The following is an 11,306-nucleotide window of genomic DNA, read 5'->3' as shown; positions in this document are numbered from 1 at the left end:
GAAAAAATGCCTAAAAAAGGGTAAAAAAAGTGAGGAAAAAAAATGCTTCTTTTAAACAAATATCAAAGTGTAACACATGTTTCTACATGCATTTTTTAAGGGCTTTTTAAAAATACTATTTTTAAATATGTAGCTTTAGTCACAAAAAAAGATGTGGGCCATTTTAGATTTTTTTCACAGACCAGACTTTTTTTCCGCCCTGTAGTCTACCCTATAAATAAAAAAATAAAAATTTTAACAAAAAATCCTTTAAATTACTAATCATTAAAAGTAAAAAAAAATTCACGGTGATTGTGACAAAAATGAAAGTGAGGACAAAAAAACTATAGGGGGGAGGGGGCGCAAAACGCCCCCCCCCCAGCCTGTTTAGGATTAAGTTGGTTATAAAACAGATTTTTTCTTAAACTTTTTAAAAGAAAATGAATGAAAAAAAATCTTCTTCTCATGGTTCATGCAATGTAAAGCCATAAAAAGGCAAACGAACCAAAAAACATTTTTCTTGACTCAATCAAAGGAACTTGGTGCCTCAAACTCTTATTTTCGAGTCCTTAATCTTTACAACCTATAGATAGTAGTCGTAGACCTTTGATATTCAAATCTATGGATTCTGCAATATTGGCCGGATTCAGGAATTTTCAAATTGAAAGTATAGAAGTCCTGCTAAATAGGCGATAGGTTATAAATAACTATACATTTTCTCTGAAACATTTCCACGAGGTAAATCAGTCCAGAGGGGTTCCTGAGTTAAGATCGGAAAAACAAATAAACAGAGAATATTACTTTATATGTGAATTAGTTTGAGAACGTAACTATGCCTGAAAACCGGAGAAAGGGTAGAGTATAGAATGCTGATGGACAGTTTGTACAGAGCCCAAAACTTAAGACAGAGTATCGTTATGAAAACCAGTTTTGAAACTCGGGTTTCACGAATGGGATTAAGCAGTTTTGTGGATATCAATATCTTTTAAAGTTAAACACTTTGAATTGACGAAATAAAGATTTTGAATTTTCAAAAAATCCATCATCATATACAAAAGTTTTTTTTCCCAAAATATTTTTTTGTGCTCCAAATTGAGAATTTTACTCAAAAAACTGTTATTTGTTCTCACGAGCAATTTTTATTTATATGCATGATAAAAATTTAACATCCAATATGCCTCTGTTTATGTGATAAGTGAATTAACTTGGAAGGAAAGGCCAAAAACGGAAAACTATATCGCAAAAACAGTAAAAATAGCCATATTTTTATTTCTTTTTTTACTTTAAAAAGCTTATTTGATAACTAAACGGAGAATACTATAAGACTCAGTTAAATTAAATGGTGTGTAAACCAATATATAAAATCTTTATACATTATCCAACTCGAAAGAAACAAATTCTAAATCTGACGAAGCTGTAAGAATAGTTTTATAAAGAATGTACAACATGGTGGGCTTAACCATTTATTAATGAAAAAAAGAACAATATTTTAATTAGGTTTCTAATTATTGTAAAGTACTCCACAACTCTATCTTTTTCTTTTCTCAAAGATTTCTTGAAATAGAACATCATGATTTCCCTGATTTCCTTCACTTGTGAACTTCAAGCAGTACATAAATCTCCTGATTGACCCGGCATCATGAAACCTTAACAAGATTATGTGTAAGCTTAAGATCAAGTGAATTTAATGGTTCTGTCAATATTCCAGAAAGCTATAACTTTCGATCACTCCTATTAAACATAATTTTTCAGCTTTTTTTCTTAAATACTTTTTTGCCGGCATATATGTTTTGAATAAAAAGTATATAACAAAAAAATCCGTAACTTTAAAGATAGTCAAAATATAAACCAAAACGAGAATGATTTCAAATTGAAGAAACCGAATGCCTCTAACTCTGTTTAGTCAGGGGAGAGATATATACAGTGGCCGTGGGCTGTCATCCCCCCCCCCCCCCTCCGAACACCCCATCTATACGCCCTTGATATGAAAAAATTATGAAATGTTCCTTTAAGACGAATCCAATTCGGAAAATATGTTACAGTCTATAAAACAAAATATGCGTTGGTTGATCTAGCTTTCCATCCTTCTTTCAAAAAATATTTCCACAAATGACACAAGCCGTGGAGGGATAGTCTAGCTCTGTTGCAGAAATGTTGATTTTTCAAAAACTTTATAATTGTAAATTATTTAAACAAAATTCATATTTTACCTTGGTATAAGCTCTTATGTTTCGGAGAAGTATTGTTATGCCCATCGGATAATTTTTCAAGTTTACTGATGATCGTGTAACTTCTTAATTTGCAGTTTTATACAACAAATCTTTCATGCTATGGGATAGAAAAACTGTCTACTGTTTACATACCCCATATCTGTGTACACAGATGCCGCAACTCTCATTTATCCGATGTACTGTATGTCACTACATGATCTATACCTAACACCGATTCCCTTCTGTCCCTGATCTCTGTCCTTATTGCAAAGACGACGGATTACATCCCTTGCTGAAAACTAACCATCCAACTTGTTAAACCAACAAACTTGTTAAACCACCCAACTTGTTAAATCAACAAACTTGTTAAACCACCAAACTTGTTAAACCACCCAACTTGTTAAACCAACAAACTTGTTAAACCACCAAACTTGTTAAACCACCAAACTTGTTAAACCACCCAACTTGTTAAACCACCAAACTTGTTAAACCACCAAACTTGTTAAACCACCCAACTTGTTAAACCACCCAACTTGTTAAACCAACAAACTTGTTAAACCACCCAACTTGTTAAACCACCCAACTTGTTAAACCACCCAACTTGTTAAACCAACAAACTTGTTAAACCAACAAACTTGTTTACCACCCAACTTGTTAAACCAACAAACTTGTTAAACCACCCAACGAACAAAAGTTGACTTAAACTTGACTTATAATCCCAAAAGTTGACTTTAACTCGACTTGAAGTTATTCTTTTCTATAAACTAATTTTAAACTAGTATTAAACGAGATCTGTTGGCTGGGCAGCTAAGAAAATTTCCCGTGGTTCTATCGAGTTAAACCTAAAGCAATATGTAGAGAAAATCGTTCAAAGGTTATCTAAGTTATGATCGGACATCAAGGAAACAGTAAATTTAGACTGTAGCGTTCTTTAAAGATAACTTGTTATTATCTTTAAAAAATACGTGGTTAACACCCATTTTACAGTGAAAAAATGCTGATATTTTAGCCCTATTATGTGTATTTGATGATATTAAATTTAAAATATTTTGTTTACCACTTTATAGCTTGAAAGAATAAACAAAAGGAAATGGGTCTCTATGTGTAAACTGTAAATGATTTTTATGTTTTATGTTCATATATTTTTTTAATCTAGCTTGGGAACCCAGCGCTGCCAAGTTCACTAAAAGTTACTCCTGCCGTTTAACCGCACTTAAACGATTTTACCAGGAAACTAAAACTTCGCTATTAAAGTCAACTCACTCAACTTAGAATCTCAAAACCAAGCTAAGAACATTCCCGTGAGTCTCCCGAGTTCCTCAATCAAAATTTGAGGCAAATCGGTTCTTAAGTTATGATCGGACAAACAAACAGACAGAGATTAGAACTTCATATACATAGATATAATAACGTCAGCCGTAAAGTCGTCTTTTAATTCCACAATTTCATGGGTCCAACCACATTTTCATTTATCTTTATAATAAACATTGTCAACAGTATTTCATGGAATTGCTAAATTGTTTTTGTAATACTTTGGACATTTTAATTTGATAACATGTCATTATTGTTTTTTCTTTTAAATGCAAAAGTTAACAACTTTCTTGCACATTTTATGTTTAATTCTAGAAATTAAAGGAATACCAAAAAAAAACATAATTCAAGATGTATTTTCTGAGTTCTGATTTTTTTCTTTTTTATTAATTTTCCTTTTTTTGTTATTTAGGAGTTTATCTGTATAATGAATGTATTTATCCATATATTGTTTGTAATTGTTTGTGCATAGATTTTATTCAGTTGTTGATAAAAGATGTTTTATTATGTATGCGCACAGATTATTTTAGTGACCTGTACAATTCTTACGATTGTGCATAGAACACTCTCTGTTAAAACCTTAAATAAATCCAGTATTGAAAAAAAGTTGCTGTCAATATGTGTTCTTTATTAATTGGTAAATTAATGACTTTTGACAAAAATAAATTTACATTTAACATTTTCTTTTGTGGAAAGGGATGGGGGGGGAAATTCATCATTTAAAAAGAATAATCTGGCAAGTAAAAAAGTTTATGGAAAATTAAAATGCTACAATATTTATAAGAAAGACCTTTATAATCCAGTATTTTATATCAGTCTTATCTGTAATTTTTTTTACACTATAGAACAGCTGATCATGGGCTTTAGTATTTTTAAGGGATACAAAACACTATTTTTGTATATCATAAAAGTAAAATAGGGATAAATATTTTGGACTGAAATCAACAACTCATACCAATGATATTTCGAGAATACGGGATTATAATTTATTAACTTAAATATACAAACGAATACTCTACGATCAAATAGCAATTGAAGCAAGAATCAAAGTAGAATGAACACAGCTTTATCCCACTCCCACTGCTTTCTGAAAGGGTTGATCATCAACTGTCTCATCAGCAAGCATTCTTTTGACCCGCCATCTCCCACCGGGGATCTATCCCTAGCCTCCTTGAACTGGCGGGTCAACGCCCCTTACACCACGCTACTCCGAGATAAGGGATGGCGTCAGGTATAAGCTAATCCTAGATTTTGGCGTGGCTTGGTCTATTTATAACTACAAACTTAGCATCATTCTAATTATAACTGAATATATACAGAAGGGGGTTAATACCCCTTCAAGCAGAAGATCGCTGAAAGATCAAACAACGATCATAACTCTGCCACAGTATTATTTAAAATTTTTGAAAATCCACCACAAAAAAAACACAGAATATAAAAATAGATCTTTTTTAAAATTGAGGAAAAAGAGTAAGAGTGACCATAAAAAGTTAAAAACTTTTCGTGAAATAATCAGGCAATTATATTTTAAAACAAAAAAATTTACATTTATTTGTAGAATAATAAAATTTCAGCTTTATAATTCTATACATAACTTTTATTGGAGAATAAAGTGATGATTAAAACTATTGAACAGTAGATTACAGAAAATCCAGATATGGTTGTAGTTGTAGGTACAGTAGTTGTTGTGGTAGTGGTAGATTTAGTAGTTGTAGTTGAAATTGTAGTTGTAGTGGTAGGAACAGAAGTTGTAGCTGTAGTAATAGGTTTAGTAGTTGAGGTGAGATATAGGGATTAGACTCTTTGAGTTTGTGGCAAAAACTCAGTTCCTTTAATAACAACTAAATTATTGTTAACATAAGGTGGAAGTCCTGGCATTCAAGTATTCTACTTGAAATATCTTAATCATGGGTACTGGAATAGGGTAAGGTAGTCATACAATTCTAGCTTCTGTATCTTACCTACGTCATCCCGGTACAGGGCACAAAGTGGACACTGGCGAGTATACGCATAATTGTGATTGGCATTTCTTTGGCGGTCTGAGAATTCTCCACCAATAGTTTTAATCAGTGACGTCAGAGGATACGGATCTTCCCCCCGTACCGTATCGACCTTTCATTCGTGCGCGAGCCTCGTTGGGATACCCTATTCCAGTACCCATGATCTTAATATAGGCTTAAGCCTGACAAATACTTTCCGTTTGGATTAATCATATCCTGCATAGTATTACTTCCAACTGTCGTTGGAGATCATTGGCTTAGTTGTAAAGCCAAAAGGTGAGATGCATGGTTAATTGTATGGAAGCTAAAACTATTTTAATTCAGATTTAATCCCTTCCACATGTGGAATTCACATTTAATTTAATTTTACCAATTTTGAGTTTATTTTAATTGACATTAATATTTTTCAGTAATATTTGAATGCACAAACACGCATCCTGGTGGTAAGTTTGTGAACTTGTATTTATTTTAAGTTAGGATATTGGTTCCCGGTTTACATTTTTAAATTTTGCGGATTTTTAGCTTTTTGCTTTAGTGCTCAATTTGATGAAAAATAGGTAAGCTAAGATTACTTTTCACTTCATGGCTGTATTATGCATTTAATCTCCTGTTCAACGAAATAACCAACCTTAAATTCCCTCCTTTTTTAATTCCAGGGAGGATAATTACTTATCCTCCCTATTTACAGGGAGGATAATTACTTATCCTCCCTATTTACAGGGAGGATAATTACTTATCCTCCCTCTTTACAGGGAGGATAATTACTTATCCTCCCTCTTTACAGGGAGGACAATTACTCATCCTCCCTCTGTGATCCATACAGATTTATCAAATAAATAGTTCTCTAATTTAATTTTATATTTACATTTATCACTCTCTTAATCAATCTTTATCAATCTCTTAATCTTAATCCATATGCATTAGTAAGAAATAAGAGAATTAAAATCATAATTGATAGTTTTATTGATTTCATTATTATTTTATCCCCCACGGTTGGTTATTTCGTTGAACAGGAGATTAAACGATAAATTACTACTTAACCGGGAGTTTTCATGAGGATAATTAAATTGAGGGGAAAACCACTTAGCCGAGGGCCTCCTCGACCTTTTTGGGGTTCTAAACCTCACGAGCGTACTTAATCTCCCGGTTAAGTAGTAATTAATAGTTATAAACATACATATTAACTGTAATATTTTTAGGGGGAGGGGGAAATTTATCTTTTAATGAATTTAGTCATAATAAATCTCAGAATACTAAAGTATATTTTTGCTCCTATCTAAATAAACATGCTGTAGCAAAATATAAAAAAAATTATTTTCTCAGGCACTCTCATTTTGTCACTAGTAAAAATCTAGTTAAATCTAATGATATATTTTTTAAATATTTTAAATATTAATACTTAAATTGATTAAATTTAAGAATACTAAGTGAACTTGGGAATGAAAGAAACAATTGAAAAACTATTATAATTCTCAAACCATTAAAAAAACATAGATAACAAGCAATGTATGCCTCTCCAATTATTGTTTTTAAAGCATTTCTGTGTACTGCATAAAAGTAATTGATTATTATAATTTTAAAGAAATATTTTATTTTATTTTATCATATTTGATACAATTTTAAAGCACTTGAAGAAATGTTATCTTATACAAATAAATCATTATAAATCAGTTGATCATGAAATCTCAACCAGGAGTAATATTCCTACCTGTCTTTTTCCTGTTGATAATACAAGGCAAAGATCAAATTTAACTTCTTAAAGGGATTGTTAGCGAAACATGCAAAGATGGTAATGCCGGATTCACAACAGTATCCTTATAGGCTTTTTCTGGTTATAGTAGCATGACAAATTTATTGGAAAAGGCATTAATAGAATAAAAGTTTTCATTGATTAAACTAAAAGTTTTAAAGTTATAAATGATAATTAGGTATTTTACTTTAAGAGCTAACTCAGTTTCATAAAACCATTATTTTTATCATTTTTAGCAAAGAGGAATATTACAATTTGAATCTTTGATAGGAAAATGTAACACTTTTTTAATTGAAACCCTGGAGGAGGGACCAGGAGTAGAACCCATAGTTTATAGTGGAAGGAAAGCGCCTCCAGGTAGATTTTTGCCAGAAACAGTTCCATAGCACGTTTTTGTAGGAGCTTTAAACAACTTTTTTTTATATTGTAACCAATGTCTTACTCCAATAGTTCTTTAAATATGTATCAATCCAGATACAGCTCTCTCTGTGTTCTTAAGTATGTATCAATCCAGATACAGCTCTCTCTGAATTATTAAGTATGTATCTATCCAGATACAGCTCTCTCTGTTTCTTAAGTATGTATCAATCCAGATACAGCTCTCTCTGTATTCTTAAGTATTTATCAATCCAGATACAGCCCTCTCAGTATTTTTAAGTATGTATCAATCCGGATACAGCTCTCTCTGTATTCTTAAGTATGTATCTATCCAGATACAGCTCTCTCTGTATTCTTAAGTATGTATCAATCCAGATTCAACTCTCTCTGTATTCTTAAGTATCTATCAATCCAGATACAACTCTCTTAAACTCTATAATTTCTACGGAGATCTAATACGTCTGACTGTAATAAAACAGAGTTCATATTCAACTAAACTATATTTGAGTATCAGGTACAGATAAAGATTAAAACTGACCGATAATACGGTCAGGTGATTATAATGTAATATATATACATTTAGGTTCAGGTTTCCAAGATATGGGGGTTATTACACAATTTATCACAATATCACACTTTTCTCTGTTCATCATCTTCTTGAATGAACTTTTAATTATGTCAAAGGTGTCCTTAGGGTGAATGGAAAATTTTAGAACCCAACTTTAAGGCGTTTCGATCATCCTGGTGTTATCCTCTTACTTGGCTGGGGACGCATTTTTTGTCAAACTTAATTTTCACATCTCATTTTTCAACTAAAATTGACTAATAATTGACTAACATGAATTTCAAATAAAAATTTCTTTGTAAAGCAAATAAATCATTCTTAAAATTAGATTTTCAAACTTGAAAGAACAATAAAATTTGGAGATTTATATTATTTTTATTTGTTTTCAAATAAGATAAAATATTCAATCGTGTTTTATCAAGTTACATTTAAATATACTTAAATTAAAATTTAGCAAATAAGGGTTTCCAAGAATACAAGAATCTTTTGGCTTAGATTATATTTTTTTCTTTGATTTAAATTATTATATTGATTTTTTTTTTCAAGAATTGTGTCATTGAACTGTCTGATGTACAGAACAATCTATAATCTCTATACATAATCTCCTTGTCTATCTTTCTCTCTATGTGTTTGTTTGAGTCAAAACGGGTAAACCAGTCAGGCCCAGATTTGTCTTGGCATCTCTTGTGACCCCAAAGGTTTATGGTTTGTCGAAGTTAAACCATTTCAACCAGAAAAAAATTTATATATAATTTTTTAAGATGCACCAATTTCAACACAAAGATCCTCAAAATTATATGTTTAAGATTTACGAAGAAATAATGCCCTTTCAGATTCATCATTTATAAGCTAAAAGTGTCACTAAAAAAGGAAGGCAAAGCGCGCTGGCCTAATTAACAAAAAACCGTTGAGAACTCAAGATTATCGGGTGTATTTCACATGAGTGACCCGTGAATATCCTGTGATAATTCACGTGTTGACCAGGTAAATGTTGAGGATTTGATCACGAGTCTTGGACCAAGATTTTACACGGGGAAACTTGAGTTTATTTCACGAGATGTAATAGGAATTAAATTCATTTTTTTCTCCCATTTACTTAAATTACATTTGTTAAATCCCAGGAAAGTTGGGGGGATATATAGTGGATTTCTTATAATTAAATAAATATTAGAAAATACTGAGTAAAAGTATTTGATCATTACAAAATGTTTAGAAACTAAAGATTATATCTTAACATTTAACATCTTGAACATGTAAATATTATATAATCAATATTCACACAGTAGTATTTCAAGTCTAAAATGTTCAATTAAATGTGCTTATATTTGCATAATAGTCACTTTCTTTTTATATCTAAAAGATGGATATTCCAAAAAAGGGTTGTTGAGAAATACAATACAAAATTCAATTACTACGTAATACTTTTATTTTCTAAAAGATGAGCAGAGACACCGAGTGTTGTGATTATTCAACTCTATTAAAAATGAAGCGCACAAAGTTCTTCCCGTGATATCTCACATATTTTACATATGATATTTACAAAAATTAAACTCTAAACATATGGGAAATTGCAAAATCTTACACTGGTATCTTTTCTACGTGCACAACAACTTGCGTATTTTAATGGAATATTTCCGCGTTTTTTTACCCATGCTTTTACACGGGATGAATCTTCAAAATCGTGAAAAGTTGCTATAACCACAATTGGAAGGGCCGTGAATTAAACATGTGAAATATCAACCAGTTCTTCACCATGCTAATCTCGTCAAAAACCTGTGTTTTGTTTGTTGGGGGAATCCTTTAAAAAAAAACAATAAAAGGAATTGCTTTAAGCTTAACTTTCAAATCCTTATATCATTGCATCCTGATGTCATAGTAGAAAAATTACCGTTAGAGGCAAGTGTCAACAGGGTCTTTTCCAAAAAAAGCAAACAATCTTTTCATCATTCAAAATTATAGTAAACAAATTATTCAAGTTCAATTATTATGTAACTGTGCTTTGTGCCCCCTCTTCTGTAAATAATTTTTGTCTTTAATTGTTTTTTTCTGAAAGTCGGTCATTTAATAAAAATTTCAAGTTTTAATGGATTTTTTCCATGATTTTTTTTCCAATTTTGATGGTCCATAAACATTCCCACATGAGGTCCCACACAAAATTTGGGCTCGATTGGTTCAGCTGTTTTGACTTTTATTGGATTCAAACAATTTTCATAGAAACCAGTTTTTACAGGTATTGGTAATAATGGAACAGATTATGCTACCGCGCTTCCTTGGTTTCCGATGCTGCCGGGTGGGAAACGACGACAACCACGTCCTAATCCAACCCCAAGAACTGGTTTTGATTATCCTGACGGCAAGTTCACTAGAATTTTATAGCATTCTATGTGCATCAATTAATTTTTAATTTTCCTACTGTGTGATTAAAAACCAAAATTTAGCATGTTTGTAGAAAAATGTAATGCCAATTATGTAATCAAATAATAAATTTAAACTTATTTGATTTTAGTGTTTATTTTAACAAGTTTTAAGGTTTCTTTATAAACTTTATCTCTACAAGTATTTGAAAATTGAATACATTTTTAATTGAGGTTCTCTTCTTTGCGGAATTTGTATCTAAGACAAGAAGGAACATTTAACGAATATTTATTTAGAAAATATTATTCTCATTGTTAATCCTGCAAAGAGCTAAAGGGTACTGTTGTAAATCAGGCGTGTATTCCAAATTATACATAACGATAAATCGTGTGAAGAAAATACGAGAAAAAGAAGTTTTTTCCGACTTTAAACATTCAGTTAATCAGTAAAATTGAAAATTAAATTAAACAAATAATAATAATGTATTTTTTCATATTTCTTAAATCTTCAAGATTGTTTTCTACATTTCATTGTTTTTTTGAAACGAAAATGGGGCGCATTATTATTTGTAATCAACTGTTTTTGTGGCTATATAAAAGTTCTTTAGAAGTTAGAAAACACCTCCATTCGTTGCTTGTAAGAATTATTGTCCTTGTCTAAATTCTTTTTAAAGTTGAATATTTTCCAGCGTCTACTGTCTAGTTGTTTCAAATTCGCTAAAATGTTTGCCACAAGCAAAAATTGTTAATTCCCTATAT

General features: G+C 31.0%; 1 long non-coding RNA gene across 1 annotated transcript; it reads right to left on the bottom strand.

Moving 5' to 3' along the window:
- Nucleotides 1–1,429: 1,429 nt before the first annotated feature.
- LOC111714873 (uncharacterized) lies at nt 1,430–2,471 on the bottom strand. Its single transcript, XR_002768104.1, has 2 exons — nt 2,190–2,471; nt 1,430–1,625 (listed from the first exon to the last, which is right to left on the bottom strand). It is a non-coding gene; the product is annotated as an uncharacterized LOC111714873 (long non-coding RNA).
- Between the last annotated feature and the right edge of the window lie 8,835 nt (nt 2,472–11,306).

The sequence above is a fragment of the Eurytemora carolleeae genome, unplaced genomic scaffold (genome assembly GCF_000591075.1).
Source record: "Eurytemora carolleeae unplaced genomic scaffold, Eaff_2.0 scaffold1668, whole genome shotgun sequence".
In the NCBI taxonomy this organism is placed as follows: domain Eukaryota; kingdom Metazoa; phylum Arthropoda; class Copepoda; order Calanoida; family Temoridae; genus Eurytemora; species Eurytemora carolleeae.
The sequence above is the reverse complement of the archived record's forward strand: the minus strand, read 5'-3'. Positions and strand labels throughout refer to the sequence as shown.